The sequence below is a fragment of the Ambystoma mexicanum genome, chromosome 1p (assembly GCF_040938575.1).
Source record: "Ambystoma mexicanum isolate Mex_15411 chromosome 1p, UKY_AmexF1_1, whole genome shotgun sequence".
Classification (NCBI taxonomy): domain Eukaryota; kingdom Metazoa; phylum Chordata; class Amphibia; order Caudata; family Ambystomatidae; genus Ambystoma; species Ambystoma mexicanum.
In genome coordinates, this window is record NC_090921.1 from 1,354,818,631 (window position 1) to 1,354,842,851 (window position 24,221).

General features: G+C 46.2%; 1 long non-coding RNA gene across 1 annotated transcript; it reads right to left on the reverse strand.

Annotated features, from left to right (window-relative positions):
- Window positions 1-3,504: 3,504 nt before the first annotated feature.
- On the reverse strand, window positions 3,505-12,081 carry LOC138454354 (uncharacterized). Its single transcript, XR_011261039.1, has 3 exons — window positions 11,735-12,081; window positions 10,213-10,285; window positions 3,505-7,056 (listed from the first exon to the last, which is right to left on the reverse strand). It is a non-coding gene; the product is annotated as an uncharacterized lncRNA (long non-coding RNA).
- Window positions 12,082-24,221: the final 12,140 nt, after the last annotated feature.

Consider the following 24,221-nt stretch of genomic DNA (forward strand, 5'->3'; position numbering starts at 1 on the left):
TTTTTAGTTTGAACTTTAAATGTATGTTTATCTAAATTTGGTGTGCACCAACGTTGCTTGGATTAGTATTCCCATATAAGTCCATACTCGTGTTCACTTTAAGATTTTTTTTATAGTATCATTACTGGCACTGGGCACAAAACTGACTCTGCCAATATATGCCACTACTCCTATGTAAGAACATACTCCCATTTGTTTGACCATTAAAAGTGGCATATCACAACATGAAATACTGTCCAAACTGGTTCCAATGTAAGCCAGTCTAAACCCATAAGAACACTTATGCTTGATTCATCATAGATGCTCAGCTAATACAAAGGGCATCATTATGAGTATGGAGGTAGCCATGCAGCTATTTGTGGCATGGCTGCCTCCAAACTTGGGTCCGGGTTCCCTAAATGGGGACTTACCGGGTCATTCCAACCTTGGAGGACCCGGTATTTCCCCATTCAGGGAAGCCATCCCCATTCCCATTCAAGCCCCCATAGGGCTCAATGGGAATGGGGCGGGAGCTAATAACGGAACAGTTAATAAGGGGCCCGTTATTAGCTCCCTGGTCCTTTAGCGGCTCCCGCTAAGGGCGCCTGGTTTTACCAGCCGCCCTTAGCGGGACCCGCTAAAGGACCTCAGAATGCGGCGGTAAGGGGTTAACGGCACCGGCATCCTTACCGGTGGCGTTAACCCCTTACCGCTGCACTCGGAATGAGGCCCAAAGTCATGCTACAGTGAAATATATACAGGCTGCTACACCAAAACATCAGTCTAGCGAGGTTCCACTACTTATCATGCTTGATTTTTTAAAGATGATGAGTAATAAATGCCATGCCACAGTAAGCAATTACTATACTGACTGCAGCAAAATGCCAGTCTAGCCAGGTAGTGACACATATGAACTTGGCTTTGCCCAAAAATACAAGTAAACATGCAAAGTCAATAAAGGATGTGGCAAAAAAAGCTCTAGTGATCTGCAGTCTCCAAGGGCCTTACACACACATGCATCCCCTTTCACTGACCGGTCACTCACCCATACATCCCCTCTCACTTTCATTCTCACTGCATTCATCACACAGTCACACATGCACCCACCCACTCAGAACATTCAAACACACACTACCACATTCATACTCATTCGCCCACCAGCCACTCACTCACTCACACCTTCTCTTACATCCACTTATTACATTCTCTACACAGGCACACACCCACCCACCCAGAACATTCAAAAACACACCATCACATTCTTACTCATTCACCCACCAGCCGCTTCCCTTACATCCATCACATTCATACTCATTCACCCACCACTCACTCACTCACGTTTATATTTTCTACACAGGCACACACACACACCCACCCACCCAGAGCATTCAGAAACACACATCACATTACTTCTCATTCACCCTCCATTCACATAGATACATCTGACATGCACTTCACGCATGCAAAATACACATCATATTCATTTTTAAAAGCCTTCTTACCTTTTTATTGCAGCTCAGTCCATGCTTCCAGGCCACCCTCGGCTCCTCTGTGCTGCTCACAAGCAGGACCCAGGAAGCTGCGAGAGCTCCCTGGTTCCTGTATGTGAGCTGCGAGGAAGCAGAGGGAGAAGGGGTTGGAGCTGAACGTGGCATGTTACATGTGCCGCATGTCACGGTCAGCTCCAGAGCCAACCCCTACGGAGCACCTCCCCTGCCCAGCCTTCACTCTGATGGGTGAGGACTGGGTTGGGGTCCCACCAGACCTGGTTTGGCGACCTGTAAATAACATCCCTGGTTGCAGGCGGCTACCTTGTCCTTGGTTTGGTTCCAAGGCTCTCTGGCAATTCCCACCTAGGAAGCATGCTGCAGAGCCTAGCAGGGCATGCAGTGTGCTGGCTGGGTACTGGTTCTGGAGCTGCTGGGGGGTATTCTGGATTCAGTATTTCCCTCTGTTCCCTGGATGATGTTTACGGGAGGGTTCTTGCTTCCCTCTAGGATGTCCTGGCCTTCCTTCACTGGCGGAAGAAGTAAGGCAGACTGTACCTTCAGCCAGGGTCCAATGCTGAGTTTGACTTCCACCTCCCTGCACATTCTTCAGATGATCAGCCCTCTTTTAAAGCCAAATGGGCTACAGTGATTGGTGTAGGCTAAGCCTACCTTAATGAACCAATCCTGGGCACCCACCAACAATGTCCTGAATGCATGAGGTCATAACCAGAGTGCATTGCAACAGAAAAGATAAAGGGGTGAAACATGTAATACTAAGTCCCACCCATCGTCCTGTCTGTTGTGGATCAAAGGGTCTCTCTAGTTAATGGAGCTATCTGTTGTTCCTGATTAAAGCTACAGTTCTGCAGCGAGAACAGAGTTTGTGTCTCCATCAATCCACATACTTGTTCCTTCTGAATGGGGACCCCCTCCAGGGATGACTACTGTAAACATGACCTTTGACTGTCCATTAATACTAAGGGCGGGAGATGGCTTCAAGTTGACAGTGCATATCAAAGGTTGTTTGGGTTTCCTGTCTCCTTTGTTAACCTCTGCAGCCAGGCCCCATGTGGGTCTGTTTGAAGTATACTCTATTAGTATGCCAACTATGTTAATCACTACCACCAGTCAGCATGGCTCAACAAAAGGACAGGGCAGATCATGGAGTCTATGATAGTTAATTAGGCTTACCATGACAGGAGGAAGGTTTTTCCCTTCCCCTTCTGAGATTACATGGTGTACTCTTTGCTGTCATATGCCAACTAAATATGACAGAGGGGACTGCCCCTGTAGTTTGTGTCCACCCAGAGTACACAGATCTATGTGTATGTCCTGCAGTGAGCATAGGAACATGTGTGCAGATTAGCCCCACACATTTTCCGGAAGTTGATCTACCATCATTCAATTTCATTTAAAATTTCAAAAAAAACCCAGGCAAGCGCACACCCACTGTGCAGATGGTCGAATTCCTCAAAGATGGACAGCACATATTTGTGCTACTGCCCAGTCCCACCTGAACTGTGCAAGTCACCTTTAAGTATAAGGTGACCTGTGCATTTCTAAAAATAGCGCAAATGAAATTAGTGATTTTTCGGCGCTATTTTAATTTGGACTACTTTTTGAGAATCTGTGTCACTCTTCAAAAACAAATTGTACATAACAAATATGGGACCATTATGGGAGAACATGGTTTGCTGGCCAACCTATTTAGGGGCCTTTCAGCACAAACAAAATCTGAATAGACTTCCATGGCTTTGTTGAACATTGTGCATTTCTGATACAATACAAGAACGATATTTTTAGGATATGGGATATGGGAAGGCACCGGCCCAGGCTACAATCAAAAGTTGGCCACACTCCAATATAAGAGAGTTGCACTTTTTTACCACCTTTGAGAAAAGCTGTCAATCCATATCATGAAATCAGGAATACAATTCTTGTTCCTGTTACTTGCGCCCACATTTCTACTGCAAAATGTCCAAAAAGACTTTAATTAAGTTTGATTTATTCTATTTATTTAATCATTCTCTACAAAATGTAACCATTTATTGTCCACAACAAAAGAGGTAGCGTCTTCACCCCTATGACATGTTTTGGGGACTAAATTCCACTTTAGCAAATGGTCTAAATGGAGAAAAGAAAAGAAAAATACCAAATAAATCTACCCTACAGTACAAAATGAAGACCTGAATAAAACATCATTGGACTGTTCTTGCAGCCTGCACATCAATGAATACAGAGATTAAATTACTGAAAAGACAGTGTAGTTTTGGCGTGCCATGGACATCCTCAGGTGAGGAATCCTCAGCCCATATCCAACATGCTGACTATAAGAACTTTGACGGTGCATGCATGGCCACTGATGCCACTTAGCAGCATAACATATGCAGTAGCATCTCCACTCCACAGAGTTGGTGGATGTGTCCACCCAACAAAACTTTGAAAAAAGTGCTCAACCTACCTGAATTCGAAAGAAGCATATCTGTACATAGGACTATGAATATGTGATACAAAAAAAATATTACAATGAAAAACACATATGTTAAAAAACAACTACCAAATGTGTCTAAACATAGCCTGAGAACGATGTACACTGTGGGAAAAAAAAGTCCAATACAAGAAAAATGCACTACAAAATACCCATATAAATTAATCAACCAATACAATGTAAATGAATACAACTCTCTACATGATAAAACTAAATTATAGACATTTTATAAAAATATATATTATAAAAAAAACATCAAAACCAAAGCAAACAATTATCTGAAAACACAAGAAAATGCAATATACTAATTCTCCATAAAATCAAAAAGAGCAGTTTTTCATTAATTCTTCCATAAAGAAGTGAGATCAAAAGACAAACATTCTATTCAATGTCCTCATTCAAACCAACAAGAAAACATGTCTGGAGATGGTAAATACAGTAGGTCTCACATTGGCATAATTGTATAGATCTGTCACCATGTCGTGGGTGTGGTAAAACCTGCTGCAAACCCTGAAACTGAAGCTAGTTCACAGTGTGCCTTCGCTCAACAAAGTGGCATGGCAGTGAATCGGGTATTCTTATTCCTTGTATCTGAACCATCTTCAATGAGCCTTTCCTGAATTCTAGATGTAGTCTGTCCTACATACATTTGACCACATAAACACTTCAGACAATAAACAATAAACCGCAAAAGTCATTCATACGTGCTATATAAAATTACAAAGTGTTTTTGTCCAGTATTAGAATGGGTGATGTAGTCAAGTTTAATGATGTTATGGCAACAACTACAGTTGAGACATGGAAAAGTAACAAACGTAGCCCGGCTCAAAATCACATTGCGAGGTTTTGCTTGCAAAATGTTGGCTCACATCGAAGTATCTGGAGGGATAGGCAAATGTTTGTGTTCAAACATTGCCCAATACAAGATAATTGGGCCAATTTCAGGATCTGCCCTCAAAATAGTACAATACATAGTCACAATGGATTTGATAGAATGTCTGAAGGAACCGTAGGTCGAAATACATTGAACACAGGGCAGAATTTCATGTGTAATTTTTGGAGAAAGAGCTTGCTCAATTGTAATGTACTGAATTCAAAGGAATTCCCTTGAAAGTATCTCTTCTTGGCATTGCAGGCCATGGAACTATACAAGCAGTGTAGCTGCCAATGATCTAAGGGACAATTGATCAGGGACTACCCTCTTAATCCAAAGCAACTGAGAAAATTGCAGACAGGGCATTCATCAATGGATGTGAATGACATGAATTTGCAAGCCACAAAGCACTACAATCAGTTCATTTTTTATGTAAGGTCAATTCTGTGTGATATTCACAGCTGTGTCCAGAAAAGAAACCCCTCCCATTTCAATACTTGTTATAAATGTAATGATACGATGTACTGAATTTAAATAAGTGAAAAGACTCTTCAATTACATTATGTTTGACTGTCAAATTTTGAAAACGTCAGACATGTAACATGCTACAGAGTTCAACCTATTTTCATTCTGCAGTGTTGAAGAAGAATATTTCCTGGAAATCTTACATAAAAACGTTGGCATAAACAGGGGCAGGTTTTGCCCCATTGATTTTCCACATAGCACTTTGTAATAGGTTGTGGTGTAACTAAAATTATTTTCAGAAAGTGCCAAGGACAACAATATCATGTAATAGATTCTTCAAATAAAAAGCTTTCCTCAGAGTTTATATCCCCTCTCCATGAGGAATGTTAATTTATAAACTAGAGGCATCTAATGTGGCAATCATTGTGAATTAATTAAAGCCAGGATGATTTTCCAGTATGTGTATAAAATTCAATGTTTTCATGTTCCTCTGTGGTCAACAACATTTGGAAGAAGAAAAAGGTCAATGTAGTTATCAATGGGTTCCAACATGGCTCCACACTGTGAAAGAATGGGGCAGCCAGTAGGATTATTGAGTCATGTATTAATATTTGACAAATAGTACAGATCAGATGTCACTGAAAAATGCATATGCAAAATAGATAAAGTAGGCTCCGAGATGTAATCATACTGTAAAACCACACGTTTCACTGTCTCTATAGGTTTAGTGATTTGTTCAATGGGAGTATGGTTGAGTGCTTGAGAGGAGTCTGTGTCAGATAATTAGGTAATTGCCTCCTCTTTTGACTGTCCTATGCAGAATAGTCCATAACTACTAAATGATCTCCATTAGTTGCATTTTTGATGATAAAGGTCTCATCTTCACTTAATGATGCAACAGTTTGGCGTTCCATGAAAGACGTTTTGATGGGTCTTAAACATTTTAAAATGTATTCATATATTATTTTAAAACAGTGTTCTGAACATGCAGCCAGTAAGTACTTGGGCAACTAAATTACACGTATTGAAGAGTGGTCCTGTCAGATTGAGGGGTGTTCTTACAAAATGCTTTATTTCAAGAGAATAAAAAGATCTGATAATTCTTTTTGAGGGGTCAATTTATCATCATTTTGGGTAGGGATGTAGGAAGAACTTCTACTCAACAATTCCATTTGTGTTTAACATTGTGTTTTGCGTCTATCTAATTCTTCCCTACCCCTCATCGGGTTTGTGCCTTGGAATTATATCTAAAAAATAAGCAGATTGCAGGACTCCGTGAGCTACTGCCTCACCAGGTCGGCTAGCTCATTGTGCCTCTGCTTGATCCAGCAGATGCGTGCATCCATGTCCCGTATGTTGGGCATCGGTTGTTGAGGAGGGCTGTGTAGGTCAGAGATCTTAAGGCTGGCCGATGGTATAGCGTGTGGTCTGGTGACCCCTCTGTGCTGTCTCCAGCTTCATGCAAGGCATCATCATCTGTAGATGTTCCCGGATATGTAAATGGCTGTTGTTGGGTGGCCAGTGGCGTCTTGGCTATATGGCAGAGGTAGGTGGCTGGGCCTCAGTGGATGCTGTCTGCATTGCATGACAGGGGTAGGTGCATGGGCCTCAGTGGCTGTCGGTTGCATTGACAGAACCCATGGGCTGCGCTGCTGCAGCTGACGTTGTCTGGGGTGTGGTGGCACGGGGTGTGGTCCTCTTCCTCTGCGTGGGTGGCTATGATGTTGAGGGTCAGCCATGGTCACTGCCAGAGGAGGTGCCTGTGAGGATGAAATGGGCATGCATTTAATCAACTCTGTGTCATCCAACGGGCTTGCAATATACAGTTTGATCATTGTGTCACATTCTGCCTGTACATTGTGTCTGGATGTCAGGACTGCTTTGATGCATGCGTGCATGTGTGTGTGATATGAGAGTGATTGTGTCACTGGTAAATAGCTTTCTTATCAAGTAACTTGAAATTCATGGGTTCAATCCCACCTGTGCAAAGAGTATACATATGACATTATCAGTATGCGTTTATTACTACTTTAAAACACACACGAATTCTAGCCTACTATGCAAATGCCTTTTATTTTGCAATTTTTAGTTTTTTAATTTTTAATTTTTTAAGAAGGGATCTGATACTGATAATGTCATGTGTATACTATTTGCACAGGTGGGATTGAACCCATAAATTTCAAGTTACTTGATAAGAAAAGAAAGCCATTTGCCAGTGGGGGAACTGCAACACCATATGAAAGGGTAAGAGATGGCACAACACGGTATCATTGAGTAACTAAAATGATGTTATTTGTTGGCGCTCACTAAAGAGGAGGATGTACAGTTATATCTCCTAATAACTTAAATATCATAGCAAGTTACAAAGGACGTGAGAACCTCAAATCCCCACCCTGCCTCCCCAGTTCTACAACATAGACATAGATGTTTAGTTGATTCACATATAGTAAAATGCACGAGGTGTAATGTGTAGGTGTCAATAGTATTTTGGAAATTGTGGGTATATGATTTAAAACACAAATGAAGTCACCTCTTTTACAATGTATCAAATAACCAAGCAAGGTGATATACATGAATTATATTTATTATTGCATTTTGTTCTGTTTTCTTTTCTATGTACATAAATAGCCCGGATTTGAAAAAGGCGCAGGATATACGCCGAAACATGTGTCATCCAAGAGGGGATAAGAGACAAATATAAACAAAAAAAATATATTCTTCAAAAATAACAGCTTTTTGTGATTTTGTTACTCATCGTAATTGGCGCAAAGAAGTGCAGGCACAAGTGCATTTTTTCTCATAATTTAAAATGTATTTGCTTTGGAATTATTGGATGTCAGAAATACAACAATTTCTGATCAAATAGAAAAGAGAATGGATTTGGATAATCACAAAGAAACAGAATTCAGAAGTTCAAAAACAGCACGGTGGAACAATAGGGATTGAATACTCAAAACTAAGAGTAATTTGATGGATGAAAATAGTATGGTATATATAATTATATTCTTTTTTGTTGCATTACGGTCCAAAATATTGGCCTCATTACAAAAGTGAATCATAGAACTGACAGCCATAGTGCATGAGATTCAAACGTTTTATGTGCCAAGTCAGGGTTTTAAGTGGGCCGGGGAAAGCAGGTGCGCAGCACTGGCAGTCCCTGAAAAGTGTTTTTGAGGAAGACGCTGCCTGGGCTACCTACAGTAGCAGCCCCAGCCCATCAGGACGCTACAAGCCAAAGCCATAAGCGAGAGCTTCAGGCTTTAGAAAAAAAGGTCCTTGGCTTCTAGCAGCCCTGCCTTCTGTTCCTTCATTTTGGTGATGACCTCTTCCCGTTAACTAAGGGATCCAGGGATCATCACCGTTGCAGCTCGCGTTGGAGGGTGATGATCGCAGCAAAGGACTGCCTGGCAGGGGTTGGCACAACAATTAAGGAAGAAAAGGCGAGGTAGTAGCTGCCAAGGTCTTTGCTTCAGGGTTTACAAAAAAAGAAGTTGGCCTCTTGCGACCTCGCGTTTTCTTCCTTAGTTGTGATGCCGACCCTCTTCTTGCATCCCTCTAAGAGATGCAGGGATCATCACCCTCACACCCCGAGTGAGAGGGAGATGACCAGTGCAACGTGATGCAAGCCGGGCGTTGGCACTTACCTAAGCTGCATGCCACCCATTAGGCCATGCCCCCTTTAGGCTAGTAAGAGTCCCCCTCAATTTTGCATGCCACTTAAAGCATTGTTATGATATGATATGATATGGCATTTGTGACGCGCCTATACACAAGTGTTTCAAGGCGCGACGAGGCGGTGGGGGGAACAAGGGGAGGCAGACAACGATCCTACTAGGCCAGGTGTCATTCAGATCGCGCAAGTGCAAGGATAGAGGGGACTGGGAAAAAGTGCAAGGGGAAGGGAGAGGGGGAAAGTGCTGTACATGGTTAGTAGAATACAAGATAAATAATAGGGCCAGCTGGTGGCAAGTGCAAGGAAAAGTGCAGGACATGGTTAGTAGAATTGTTCTAAGCTATATGAGCACTCCTTGGCTCCAATTGAGCCAAGAGCATGGATCCCTCGCCTTTGCCCTCTGGAACAGGCTGTGCAGTCCACTGTCATGTTCTGAGAAAATCAAGGACGCTCCCCAACACCCAAATTGGAATCACAGAGAAGTAAGCAACCTGCACCTATGTCTGGTGCCCTGTCATTAATCTGACGCACGCAGTCCTGAAGACAGATCAAGAAGTGTTCAAATTATAATTTGCACACCTTACTCAAACAAGACACAAAAATTGAGCGTGAAGCTTTATTCCTTACAAATGTATTCAAATGTCACCCGTGCAACACACCGGAGGAAAAAAAAGCACCATTTTTAAATGTTGACAAAATTATGTTTCTGTGCTAAAAACCAAAGAGTCCCCCTGAAGCTCTTGGTCAGCTATGATGCATGTGGCATGGCTCGCCTGGTCAGCTATGATGCATGTGGCATGGATCGCCTGGTCAGCTATGATGCATGTGGCATGGCTCGCCCGGTCATCTATGATGCATGTGGCATGGCTCGCCCAGGTGCTCTCCTCGACCCAGGCCTGTCTTGCAGCAGATGTCTCCCTTTGGGACATCTCTGCTGTCCTTCTGGCGACATTTCCACCCTAAAGGCATTGTGAGATGCAGGGCACAAGTCGAGGATAAATGCGAGTGGACCACGCCCCCTTAGTATTCTTCGATAGGGACCTCAGTCCCCTTTAAGCTAACCAAGTGAGCAAGGAGTTTATGTACTATTGAGCTGTCAGCCTGTGGCGCCGAGCATCGCATCGGGGTTGCATGGTGGAATGCATCGTCTTGTCACTATATGTTTTTGAGCAGCATTTATCTGAAAAAATGCACCTTAAAACCAAATCCCCACACTGCCCACATTTGGCTGATCAATATTTACCTCTGTATAAGAAAAGAAAAACTGCATAAAATCCGTTGCTCAAAGCGTTGTATTCTATTTCCATTATGTTAGCCTGTAAGAAAACATATTTGTTATGTAGAACGCAGATTTAATCTTATAATGTACAACCACAAGCTGCAGGACCAAGTCAAAGATTAAATGCAAGATGGCGATTTTACAACAGGCTCTTTTGGAGCGAGTCGTTCAGCCTTTCAGAAGCAAGAATGTTTAAAGGGAACCGATGTTAGCTGCAAGCTATTCAGCCTGTTCTTGGTTAACACCTCTCATTATTTGCAAAGGAAAATTAAGAAGTAGAATTAAAAATGACATAAAATAGCCAATCTCCTACAAGCCAGGCACTCTGAGACCACTGCAGTGGTGATTTGACACAGTATAGACACCTTGTAACATAACATAGAAGAGGTAACTGCTTCCACTGCCAGTCAAGTGCAGGTCTGTTTACTGCGACTCTATGTCCTCAGGCATCACTTGCTGTGTTGTTGTGCATTTCATATGCGAATTATAGCCTCACTCTTTTTTTGGGACTATCACTCTGGTGGTAGCTTTTACCACATCTTGTCCTACAGTGCCCAGTCGCCCAATGAGTTTAAGGGCATTGTTTCGACGTTGGCAGTACTACTGGATGTACTCCCACCAAATGGAATTATCATTACCCCCTTAGTAACAGGTAAATGTCTGCCTAATTATGAGTTTTGGTTATTTCCCATTCTGAAGTCCCATATCACTACATTGGGGAAAGGAGGAATTAGCACAGGTGGTAATAACGCAGCCTGTAATACCACCATTTTCTACCTCCCACCATATGCTAAAAGATTAACACGTTTATGGGGTTTAAAACTCAAAAGAGGCAGACTTAAAAAAAAAACAGGCATTAATACCGTTACAGCATATTTTTCCAAGTAACGCCACACCCGTAAGGAGTCCCTTCTTACTTTCTGTGACTCAGATGTTCAACATTAAATGCAGGACACAGGATCAGGGCCTCACTCAAAATATATCTTTCCTATGCAGATATCTCCTTGCAACAGATACTCATTTCAATAATTAGAGAAGGATGACATTCAATATTGTTGACACTTATGAAGTACTTGGTCCTAGATGGTAATGTGCATAGATGGAACTGGACTTACCCCCTATGTGTTGCACTCGAGCATGAAACGTTAAAACTAGAGTGTTCTCACGGGCAGATGGCCCTGGCCAACAGTAAACCTGATTTATGTATTATGTCTAAGGAACACATGGGAGGCATTTTTCCACGGCAATGACTCTGGACTAATGTATCACTTGACCAAACAGTGGGTGTCAATTAAGTCTGTGCTAACATTATTAAAGATATAACTTGATGTCCTATACTTTATTTTCTGTTTAATATGTGCTTTATTCTTCTTTTTCGTTTATTTATTTTCTTATGTTTCTATAATGTTATTGAAAAATCCTTATTGGTTATGATTAAACTAAATAAATACATTTAAAAACAATACTGAGAGAAGCCTAAAAGTACCTCATGATGACTCAGGGGCGTACATCTCTTTTACCGGTCGGTTTGTTCCCTTTCACAATTTGGGAAGGATCCGTTAATCTAAATGTAGGTGAACAAATGACCTTGTGATGGAGTCACGGCTATTGCGGGCATTACCCCCGTGCCTTCACCTTCGGTCTGCCCCTGTCTGCCCAGCTACCCCCTCGTGCGCCTTCTCTGAGCCAGGACATTTTGTATAGCATCGAGCCACTGATGTGCTTTCCCGTTCGGTGGCAGAGCAGCTTTCTGAGGAATTAATCAGCTTTAGACGAGGGGATGAAGGCATCAGCCCGCCAGGCACCTCCGTGAACCCGCACGTGCAGCGCTCGTAATTCCGCCGGCGGAGACTCGCACGCGCGTGTAGCGTCATCAGACGTCCTGTCACGGGTATGAACGAGCCCGTGCACTGAGGACGCTCTTCTGGCATTTCCTCGCGCTGCGCGGATGTAATGTATGCATCAAAGCTTCACGGTCGCCACGCTATCAGTCATCAGCAGAGCAGGCAGGGATATCCCCAAGCCGACGCATTATACGAAGGGGTTTGTGGCAGAAGTAAGACATTAAGAAGTGGCTGCGCACGAGGCCGGAGAAGCAGAGACCTTCTCACTCAAGAGCTTTGAGATCAATGAATGTACAATACCCTCTGACTCACCTGTGCAGTTTTTGTTTCCCCTCATGTCTTCTCATCTGTTTTCTCGGCAGTCCGGGTCTGTCGTGTAATGTATGACCCTCCTACGCATACTTGCTAACTCTACAGATTTAGGCAGTAGGCTACTGCTTTTTAAGCAGTCCTACCGCCTACAGATTTCAGTGACAGATCCTACTGCATTTTACAGTGGCAAGTAATTTATGTGATTCTAAGGCAGGCTCCGGGACAGAGCATGCAACACGTTCGTTAGTCTGTCTATACACCGGCCTGACTGGTAGGTGAATACTTTGACTGCACTCAGACCAATCCACTGACCTGACAGCTACTTGACTGAGTCCTGCACTTTTGCCGGTACAACCCTTAGGTGAACCACCAGTGAAGGCAACTGGCAGAGTGTAACACCATCACACAGCATCTGCCTATCAGACTGAGGGGGGGTATCAGTCGCCATGTCATTCAGTGTTCAACTTGTCATAACTATGTACTGCTTCACTTTCTAGGCTGAAGATCCGTACATCTCACCTCCCCCCCCCCCCCCGAGCCTTCCCCTTTCCCATTCCATAATTCTCCCCTTAAATTCGCCTGTTATATACAGGGCAAACATCGAGGGTACACGCGGGTGGACAGAGTCCACCCACTTTTTTCAGAGCGTGGACGCTGTCTCCCCAGCTAAAATGAGAAACATTGAAAGTCTTCCTTGAATTTATGAATTAAAGCCGAGCTTGAATTGCTGTTGTCAGGTTTGCAGGCCGGACACTTCAACACTGCACTATATAACCTGATGAAAGATAACAAACAACTAAAGATGACATGTCTCATTTTGGTACTGCATGTTCCAGGGAAAACATTTGTATTGGTTCTTGGAGTTTAAAACATGCACATTGTTTAACATTTTCAAAAACACTATTAGAAGAAAATATCCTCTCTTGGTTTTGTGTATGTGTTGATTTTATGAAAGGCAAATTCCATTCGTCCTGTGCAATTTGGGTGTTCATGCAAACCCAATTTAATGAAATGTGCATATTTCACCTTGATATGCTAATTTCTGCCGACGTCACATCCCATTGCGTTTGTTGATGAGTCCCCCCACTTTTATTTTTAGGACTTGACCCCTGTAAACTGACTTCATTTTATACCCCCTCATTGGCATCCTAGTGTGTGCCTGTCAAATGCGGGCTGTAAATTAAAACTCCCTCCAAATGAATTATATTGAGCGTTTAAAACATCAGTTTTATGGCTGAAGACAGAGGAATATTGTTTCTATTTCACCCAGTGATCTATTCCAATTAGTGCATGATGATGTCTCATGTTCTTTACTCCTAATATAGGAAGAAAAAAAAGCAAGCGTCGGCGGAATGTCTGTCTGTTTCATGAGCGCTTCATCACTTTGCCAAATTGGCCAATTATACATTTTTAACATTTGAACATCTTTCCATGTTGTGGTGCTGTTTGATGGTTTGTGTATTTTAGAATGCTTCAATGGTGCCAACAATGTATGTTTTGTATTTTCCTGTGATGTCATGATTGTTATGTGAATTATTTTTGAAACGTGAAAAATCCTACATCTTTTTGGTCAAAGAATGTTAGCAAGTATGCTACCTCCAAATGTTGACAAAAATATGTTAAAGTACCGCCAGGCAGAATAGTCATAGCAGGTCCCAAGCCCGCTCTTGCGGCATTCTTACGCAGCAGGCGCACCACACATCAGAGCGCTTCGATGCCCTAAAAGTGTCGTTATAAAAGTAAGATAACATAACATGCTGGGAACAGAGGCCAATGCTCCTCACTACGCAGGTGCAAGTATTGTGCATTATCTTTACTAGAATTAGCCAGAGGCAAAGACAAAAGCAACCATTAAACCCATAACTTGTTTCGTTTGAGAAAAAAATAACAATTTGCCCCAACTTACGTGGAGCGTGAGGTCATGCCCCCTGAAAAACCAATAAATAATGACTTTATTATAAAGAGGCATGTCTTGCTAGCTCGTCCTCTTCTGTATCTGCAGCATAACTTCAGAAAATCACAGGATCTAAAAAACAAGGCAATCCATCCCATGAGTGGAGCAATATATGCTGGCATCGTCTTCTTAAACCCATACATCCATAAGCCTCTACACTTCAAAACTTTACATCTCTCGAAAAAACTTGCAAAACTCACTAACTGACCAAAGCACCAAGACCAGTGAAACACTTGAGGCCTCCCATCTGGAAATAAAACGCATCCAGTGTACAAATCATTACACAGGTAGAAAACACACACACAAACTCCTACCAACCCCACCTGACCGACCCCCCCCTCCCTAATGTCTGTCATTACTTAATTTATTTTTTGGTTTCTCATGACTGGTTTTCCACTTTATGAATGAATATGTGTATATAGGTATTTAAACTTGCCCTGAATTGAAAAAAGGCACAAGCAGTGCGGAAACACGCGTAATCTAAAGGGCACTATCACGTTATGGGAGATACAACTTTTGTGTGTTATGATTAAATAACCAGAACCAAGGTTTTGAAACTAAATAAAGTTGTGTGGTGCATTTTTCTTTCTGTGAGGAAACCTCCTACTTGTTTTCTAAATAGAGGTAAGGTTCTTTGCCTCTTTTTTTCCTCACATCTTTGGCGCTGCCCGATGACGGGGCGCGCACGCGGCGTGACGTTGCACACCACCGCGTGCAGCATAAATAAACGGGGCGTTTCCTGGCTGCGCAGAGCGACCGGGAAGCCCGAGCCGCAAGGACGTGTGAGGCTGTGTCTTTGGGGATCCGGGGCTTGCAGGCAGCGCTTGGGGGGGCCCCAGTAACCCCCAACAGTGGCGACTAGTGGGGGAGAGGATGCCTGGGCCTGGCAGTGATTATTCATATACACATTTTTTCACCGAAACGAGGTCGGATCAAGACTTCGTTTCAGGCCGCGGGTAGTGCACCACCCACGCGGCTGGCGGTCATTTTGTCTATCAGGCCGTGGAACTTCACAAAGCTCCGGTTTGAGCTCCGAAGTGAATACAGACCTAACTTTTGGAATTTCTGTCAGCAGGCAGCTATACCTGCATACACATGTGCCCAATTTGTGATTTTTTTCATTTTCTTGGGTCTCCTATGTCGAGTGCAAGCAAGGAGGAGGGCTAACATGGCTGGGCCTGCATAGCCCATTATTCTTCTTGCCTCCATTTTTGGAACAGTCGAGGGCTGGAGCCTTCTTCATCCTCTTCATCATCACAGAGGTGTGCTGCAGTGACTTTAATATTTCTTCATCAGGCTGAAACCATCTTCATGCTCTTCATCATCACAGAGGTGTGTTACAGTGACTTTTCAGTGTCACTGCTGGTGGCCCTACTGTTTTTCATCCTCTTCATCATCACAGAGGTGTGTTGCAGTGACTGTTTTCCTCCCTGGAGGTGGTTTGAGTCTGAGTTGCGGCCCCCGTCTCCAACACTGGGGGTGCCTGTGCGCTCAAGCTCATGAGTGACACTGAGGATCAAGACGGTGCACCAGCAGCAGCAGGACAGCAGGTGCAGCAGCCTCTAGTTGGGCAGGCAGGTCCTCCAAGTCCGCTACCTCCTGTGCAGCCGGCGGTGGTACCCGTTGTCCAACAGATTCCTCCAGCTATGGCCCAGCCTCGTGCACATGCGGCCCTGCAGCCAATCCCGGAGTTTGATGTTTCAGGCCCACCTTCCCGCTTGGGGCCCAGATGGAAGAGGTGGGTCGACTGCCTGGACATGTACTTTCGAGCCGCTCAAGTGGCTGATGATGACTCCAGACTGGCAATCATGTTATATTCAGCAGGGCCCTCAGTTCAGGAAATTTTTGAATCACTTCTGCCGGGGATAGGTCCTACGGTCAGGCGAAGGCCGCCCTTCAAGCTCACTTTCTACCTCTAGCCAATGCGGACTATGAGCGCTTCGTGATGCTGTCCGCTAAACAGAAAGAGGTCGAGACTCTGGACACTTTCTATGGACGCCTGAGGCGCCTGTCGTTAGCTTGCGCGTGGGGTGATGCAGAAGATATGATCAGGACCATGCTCATACAGGCGTGTTCTTCAGGAAAGCTCAGGCGACAAGTGCTAAGGGAGCCCGGAATCACACTCCCACGCATCCTTGAACTGGGGAGGTGCCATGAGGTGTCCGAGGCGAGGGCAGCGAGAATGGAGGCTGAGTCGTGCTCCATCAAAACCGAGGAGGTGTGTGCGATGTGGCGCGGTGGCAGGAGCACCAGAAGACCTGGCGGTGGCCCCCGAGACAGAGCTGGGAGGGCAGGTGAGTCTTGCCAGAAGTGTGGCTACGACCTGCCCCACACAACGGAATGCCCTGCGGCCGGAAAGACTTGTGGACGGTGTGGGCTACCAGACCATTTCTCAAGAGTGTGCAAGGCGGCGATGCCTGTGCTGGTGCCGCGAGGCCCCACCCGGCCCATCTTCATTCGCCAGGGTCGACCGCCCAACGTCGCTCAAGTGGACCAGGGCGAAGAGGATGTCCAGGCAGAGGAGGCTGATGAAGAAGAGGAAGAGAACATTTTTTTTGTCTCAAGTGTGGAGGTTCTGAAAGGAAAGAACAGGAGACAGCAAGATGTGTGGTGGAGGTAAACCATTCTCCAGTCCCGGTCCTGGTAGACACGGGGGCGCCTGTCAATGTGATGGCCCGTGGACACTATAACGCCATGAACCGGCCTCCCAAATTGGTCGCACCCAAGGCCCGCATCTTCGCGTTTGGTGGCATAGACCCTATCCCATTAGACGGCGTCTTCGTGGCGAAGGTGGAGCATGATGGATCCTAAATCACTGCACGGTTCTATGTGACACCAGTGAGCAACAATACCTTGCTGAGCTGTGCAGCGGCGGAGGCCCTTGGCATCGTCAGCTTTGCATACTCCGTCTATCTAGAAGACATCAATGATTTGCTGGAGAAATATGCCGTACTATTCAAAGGGATTGGACAGATGGCTGGCGATCCAGTGAGATTGCACATTGACGAATCTGTGCAGCCAATCACCCTGAAACATCGCAGGGTACTGTTTCACCTTCGTGAACATGTCGACAAGGAGCTGGACAACTTGGTCGATCTCGACATCATAGAGAAGGTGGAAGGTCTGACTCCCTGGGTATCCCCAATCGTGGTGGCACGAAAACCCAAACAACCTGATGCCGTCCGGATCTGTGTGGACATGAGGTTGCCGAACAAAGCAATCAAAAGAGAAAGACACCTCACCCCGATGATAGACGACATCATTGCCGAGGTACAAGGCGCTCGCTTCTTCTCAAAGCTGGACCTCCGAGCGGGTTATCACCAGGTCGTCCTCCACCCTGAGTCGAGGTATATTACTACCTTTACCACCCACCGAGGTCTGTACCGTTACAAGAGACTGAGTTTCGGGGTGTCCTCGGCAGCAGAGGTGTTTCAAAACATCATCAGGGGTGCCCTAGCAGACCTGGAGGGCGTCCTGAATATCAGCGATGACATCCTTGTGTTTGCCAGAACGGAGGTAGACCACCTGAGACGCCTGGCAAAGACGTTTGAGAGACTGCAGTCCCTGGGCCTCACCCTCCACAAGGAGAAGTGTGAATTTCTGCGACCATCAATAGAATTCTTTTGCTTCGTGTTTAAGGAGGGGGGGTGTCACCTGATCCTAAGAAGGTCCAGGATATCAGAAAGGCTCAGCCTCCAGAATCCGTGTCGGATGTGCAGAGTTTTCTGGGCATGGTTACTTACTGGGGACGATTCATCCAGAATCTTGCCTCCAGGTCGGAACCGCTCAGGGTGCTGACAAGAAAAGACACCATCTGGAACTGGGGCCCGCTTGAACAAGCGGCCTTCGACGACATCAGGGGCGCCCTGGCAGCAGAGGACACCATGGCCTTCTTTGATCCTGTGTTACCATAGGAGATCATTGTTGACGCCAGTCCGTTTGGCTTGGGCGCCGTGCTGACACAGATCGACCATGATGGGGTTGTCCGCCTGGTGGCCTACGCCAGCAAGGCGCTATCGGAGGCGGAGCAACTATACTCGCAGATTGAGCGCGAGGCTCTGGCCGTACTCTGGGGCTGCAGGCACTTCCGGCTCTACGTTCTTGGACGCCCGGTGATGGTTGTGACGGACTACAAACCGTTGATTCCCATCCTGGTGGGGTCATCCTCCAAACCGCCAGCATGAATTGAGAGATGGATGCTCGCCCTCTTGGAATATGGAGTCACCCTGGTGTATCGGCCGGGGGCGAACAAGGCGGCAGACTATCTATCTAGACACCCGGGGCGCCTGGGGTGGGGGACTATGACACCTGTGCGGAGGAGGCCGAAGAGCATGTCCGGGTGGTGGTGGAGGCGGCCACCCCGAATGCCATGCCCTTAAAGGAACTTGAGACAGCTGCAGCAGATGACGAGTGTTTCAGGATACTAAGGCAATCCATGCAGCAGGGATCCTGAAAGTCGGTGCTGGAGGCCCTAGCGGGGTGCACCCAGGAGGCCAAAACTGGACTGGAGCAGTTATGGAAGGTTCGGGAGGAGCTATCGTTCTCAACATCCGGCCTTCTACTCCAGGGAGATCGAATTGTGGTGCCCGGGTCAAAGGTGGGGGACGTGATTGCCCTTGCACACCGTGGTCACCAGGGCGCTGCCAAGACCAAAGCATGCTTAAGGCTGAAAGAGTGGTTCCCGGAACTGGAGCGGAAGGTGGACAATTTCGTGGCAGCCTGTGTTTGGTGTCAGGCGGCGTCAACCCTGCAGCGTGAACCTGTCATAGAGGCGATGTCTCGAGGGATGCATCCGTGGGAAGTCTGCAGACTTTGGCACCACCACGATGGGCAACCACTTCCTCGTGCTGGTTGACGAATACTCGAGGCACCCTGAGGTGGAGTTTGTAGAGTCAGTGGTGTTTGAGCATGTCGTGGTGGCCGTGGAAAAGGTGTTTGCGGCCCATGGTTTCCCACATACGGTGTGCTCAGACAACGGGGCGCCGTTCCAGAGTGAACGGTTCGCGAAACTGATGGAGAGCTATGGGGTGGTACACAGCAAGATCTTGCCTCTCTGGCCAAGGGCAAATGGTGAAGCAGAACGGATGATGAGAACCTTAAATAAGACATTTCGGATCGCCCAGGGCCAAGGACAGTCCCTCCAAAGAGCCCTCTATCAGTTCTTGAGGGTGTACCGTACCACGCCGCATGCATCCACTGGAGTGGCCCCAGCAGAGGCGTTGTTCAAGCGGTGTCCTCGGGGGCTGTTACCTGAGGTTGGAGAGAAAGAACCGGGGGTGATTGACAATCAACAGGTCGAGGCTGACCGGCGAATAAGGATTGAACAGGAGAACCTTCGGAGGGGGATTCGCCCACAGCGGCTGGAGCCGGGTGATGAGGTCCTCATTCAAAATAGACATCCCCATGGGAAGCTCTCCCTACCGTATGAGCCGGAGCCGTTGGACGTTGTTGCGGTCAAGGGATCCATGGTGACTGCATCGGATGGCCGGTCTGAGGTAACTCGCAATGTGAGCTTCTTTAAGAAGTTGCGGGATCCCAGGACTGATCCACCCCCTGATCCGGACTTGGAGGTCGTCCCTGAGGACGAAGGAGAATCACCATGTCTGCCCGAGTCCCCGGCACAGGGAATGCCTATGGACCGAACACCCGTGCCGGAGGTGAGTAGGAGGTACCCCCAGAGGACTGGGCGAGGGAAACCTGCTCACCTCAGCGACTACATTCTAGGACAGGTGTCTGATCATCCTGACAATGGGAATGGTTAAGGAAGGGGACTCGGGTGGATGTTAATAAAGGGGTTTTCAGAACGGGACATGTGTATTGTTATAGATATATAGTGTTTTGATTTGCAGTGTATAGTTCTTTAATGTTTGTTGTTTGTCCTCCCGAAAAAGGAGGAGTGTGGCGCTGCCCGATGACGGGACGCGCACGCGGCAGCGTGACTTTGCACGCCGTCGCGTGCAGCATAAATAAACGGGGCGTTTCCCGGCCACGCAGCGCGACCGGGAAGCCCGAACCGCAAGGACGTGTGAGGCTGTGTCGTTGGCGATCCGGGGCTTGCAGACAGCGCTGGGGGGGGGCGCCAGTAACCCCCAACAACATCTATGCGACACCTGAGTATATAGAATCTGAATTTGGGTGCACGACTTAAGAAAGGTGGCACAACAAAACCCCAACTATTCGATTCCACTCTTATTATTCAAGTTCAAAGCCCTTGAAATACATTATGGTATATATCTGCAATGGGTTCGTGATAATACGCCCAGAGAGTGAATTCCCTCCCGCCAATCATCTGCTTTTTGTATGTGTTCCACATTCCCCCACAGCGAGGCTGATTTTGATGGTATGGGCTCTCTGGTGAAATGAGTCCTAAAGGAAACTGCGTCAGTCACTGTTTCCTTCAACACTCATCGAACCCACCCCACAAGAGTGCCAGAAAAAAACGATATAGCGGGGCTTACAATAGGAAATGAGCAGCTTAGGGGGCAAATGAAGCCTGATGTTAACAGTCTCCTGCTGAAGGCATCGTAAGCATTAAACCACACCAACAGCCTAATTTTACATGGAACACATGCACAGGGCCACCAGCATTTGCACGTACTTGCTGGTGTTTGCCTGCCTTGGAATTTTAAACATTTAGAAGGCGGAGGGGAAAGGGAAAGACTAAAGCGAGGAAAAGTTGCTTTTACTCTTTCATTTTCTTGTAACACTTGTGAAGAAGTAAACTTTGCTTGCAAAGTGCATTCGGCAGACAGTGATTACTAATGAATTCCTATGGAATCCACCTGGTCTTGAGCAGGTGCAAAAGTGAGGCAAATTCCATCGGAATCCATTCATTTTATGCCGACATAAAAATGTCATGCGTACGTAAAATGAAACATACTGTCAAGACGGAGGAGGTCTGCATGGTGAAGATCTTAGCTCTGCTCCGTGCCCCTCCTGTCTCTTGTCACTTCAGGAAAATGGAGCGCAGCAGGAAGTAGAGGGAAACAAGCATTATGCCTTGTTTTTATGCCTACATTTCCCACTCTGCCCCATTTAAAAAGGGTGAATGATTCTGATCCTCCTGGAAGGATAAGAGGCTGAAAGTATTTTCTGCATTGTATAAAAATGTTTGCGCCTGCTGGTGAGTGCACCATTGACTAAATCTAGAGCTTCAAAATAACAAAAACATTTAATAGAAATGAGACCCAATAACAGATTTAGCAACAAAAAAAATGTAAGGGAAACAATTAATTGTCAGGCCAAGATAGAAACAGGTGGAAAACATCAACATCCTATAAAACTGAATACTAAGCCTTCCTGGGCGTTCATGCACATAGATCTGAGCGCTGTCCTAACTAGAAAAGGTGTCTCCACCAGCACTATGTTCTCTAGGATATGACCTACCAATATCGCGAAAATGAAGATATAACTTGTTCTTTAGCCCATTCACTCCCTCAATAGCAAAACAAAGAGGCTTACTACCTTTAGTGCAGCACTGATAAGAGATAGATATGCCATTTCACTCACCATCCCACCCAAACATGACCATGCCAAGGGACAACCTGATCGAGTAGTCCTTCAAGTCCCCGAAGACTTGGAGAGCATCATCTGGAAGGTACTGGAAAGTCCATGGGTTGCTGAAATCCTCCACGCCATGAGGGTGCGATGTCAGTGAAGTACCTGGTTGTGGGGGCAACTTCACAGAGCTCTAAGCACATGTGGATGGCAAAGGTAAAGTCTACTGTTAGATCAAGAAGGACTAGAAACCAATCCAGTGAAGGCCAAAAGGGAATTAAAGAATCCATCTAATGCCTGCTTACATGGGCCAGGACTTTCACTATCAAGGAGAAGGGATGGAAGGCATAATCCCTGAATGGAGAACAAACCAACAAGAAGATGTCTATTGCATGTGCATCGGGGTCTGCACCATGCAAGAAAGCAAAGGACGGCCATGTCATGCTTCGTGTACACTAATACAATGCAATCCCCCTGCATCCTGCAATGGCTGCCATACAGGGCATTATAACAGGCTCACACACACACCTTGCTGTATCCCTCATGCCTGCAGTGGTCACAATGGAACCAGGCAAACCAGCCAATGGGGACAATCTGCCAGAACCCTTAGAGGGCATTTAACCATTGGCATGCAACAGTTTGGGTGTGCCATGATCATTGAAACCATGTGTTACCGGAATTCCAGCAGTAGTACCTGTCAGTCATCAATGAACTCCACTCATAGCAACCCTTGCTTGCATGTCCACACTTCACTGCTGATGTCCATCAGCAAACCCCACCTGCTCTATGTCAGGAATCAACTCAAGTTCTTGTACAGACCACTGACTTCACAGGCCCCAGTGCTCATTAGAAGCTCCTCAAGAGTTAACCTTGTCTGACATTTCTATGCTCATCTCTGATCAGAAGACAATGCCCACCTGTACAGCCCATGATCTAAAAAAGCTTGCTCAATGCCCATTAACCGCAGCCATAATCCCAGTCAAAGTCCTCATCTGTCCATGCTCATCTTCAAGAGTTGTTCCTGCTCATATTTACAACCAAGTCCTCATTTCACCTATCACGTGCTGCCCGCTCCCCTCCATTGAATCTCCCCCACTGTTGGTAACATGCCAGACTGTGCCACCTTGGTGAGATTTGGGATCTGCACGGAGGGACTGAGCATCTGGACAGTAGGTAGGGCTCTAGCCAAGTCTGGGTACTTATTGCTGTTAACATGGATTTCTGAACTCTGACCTGGAGGGGCAGAGGTTCAGAAGGCCAGCCTAGTTGCTTGGAACAGGTAACCTCTGGACAAGCCAGACCAATCAGGGTAGCCATGGCAGGTGGTCAAGGCTAAGTCTCAGGAGGGGTGGGGGTGACTGAAGGACCTCAATGAGCACACAAAGCAAGGACACTTACAAATTACTCCAGACAGGTGTTATATCAAAAATATAGACACATTTATTACAAGGCCTTTGTAACATAGACCATAGCAAAAGAATCACAGTAACACTAAGTAAACCAACACATCTCTATCAATACAATGTATATACAAGACCATTGGGGCCCAAAGGGTTAAATGCACAAAATATGTCGACAACCTAGAGGGGTAGGAAACAGGCAGTGCAGATATTCTTTAGGCCCAGTTCGACATCAAAAATACACCCAACTAACAGGCAGTCCAAGCCCTAAGAAGAGAGGAGCCTTGTGCTCAATAGTACAATCAATGCAAACACACGCGGTTGTTCCAATGGGCAGAGCAGGGTCTCTTCAGGGGTCTCTAGCAGCTCGGGAAGGTGGATGAGGCGATGCAGAACAAGTTCCCACTATTCAAGAAGGACCTCCACTTCAAGGCAGAGACAGTTCGAGAGTTTGGGATGGAGTTGCTATTTCGCAACAGTAGTGGAAAGGAGACGGCCCTAGGGGCCACTTGTGCATAAAAATGGGTCCTTGCGCTAGGGGCCACCGGTTGGGGTACTGAGTACTCACCGGTCCCCAATGCAAGCGGAGCCAAACTTCAGCAGGTCGGTCCACTTCGCTTGGAGGTTCGAATGCAGCAAAAAGGACGTCTCTGCACCTTTTAGTTCCTGAGATACAGCGATGATTCCCAAACGGGACAGTGGCGATTTCTCTGCTCTGGGTGTATGAATCGACCCAGTTTCACTTCAGCAGGCTTCAGGGGCAAGAGGGTCACAAATGCAGTGGACTTGCAACGGACGTTGCCGCGGCAGGGCAACACGGTAACCGCGTTTACTCCGGTCCTGGCGCACCCGTCTCACTTTAGACCTGTGAACGCCAAGTGTACGAAATTCGGTGTGAGGGTGCCGTGGATAAAGAGCTAGTAGTATACCAAGTTTCGAGGGCCTCCTCAAAATGGCGGCGGTGAC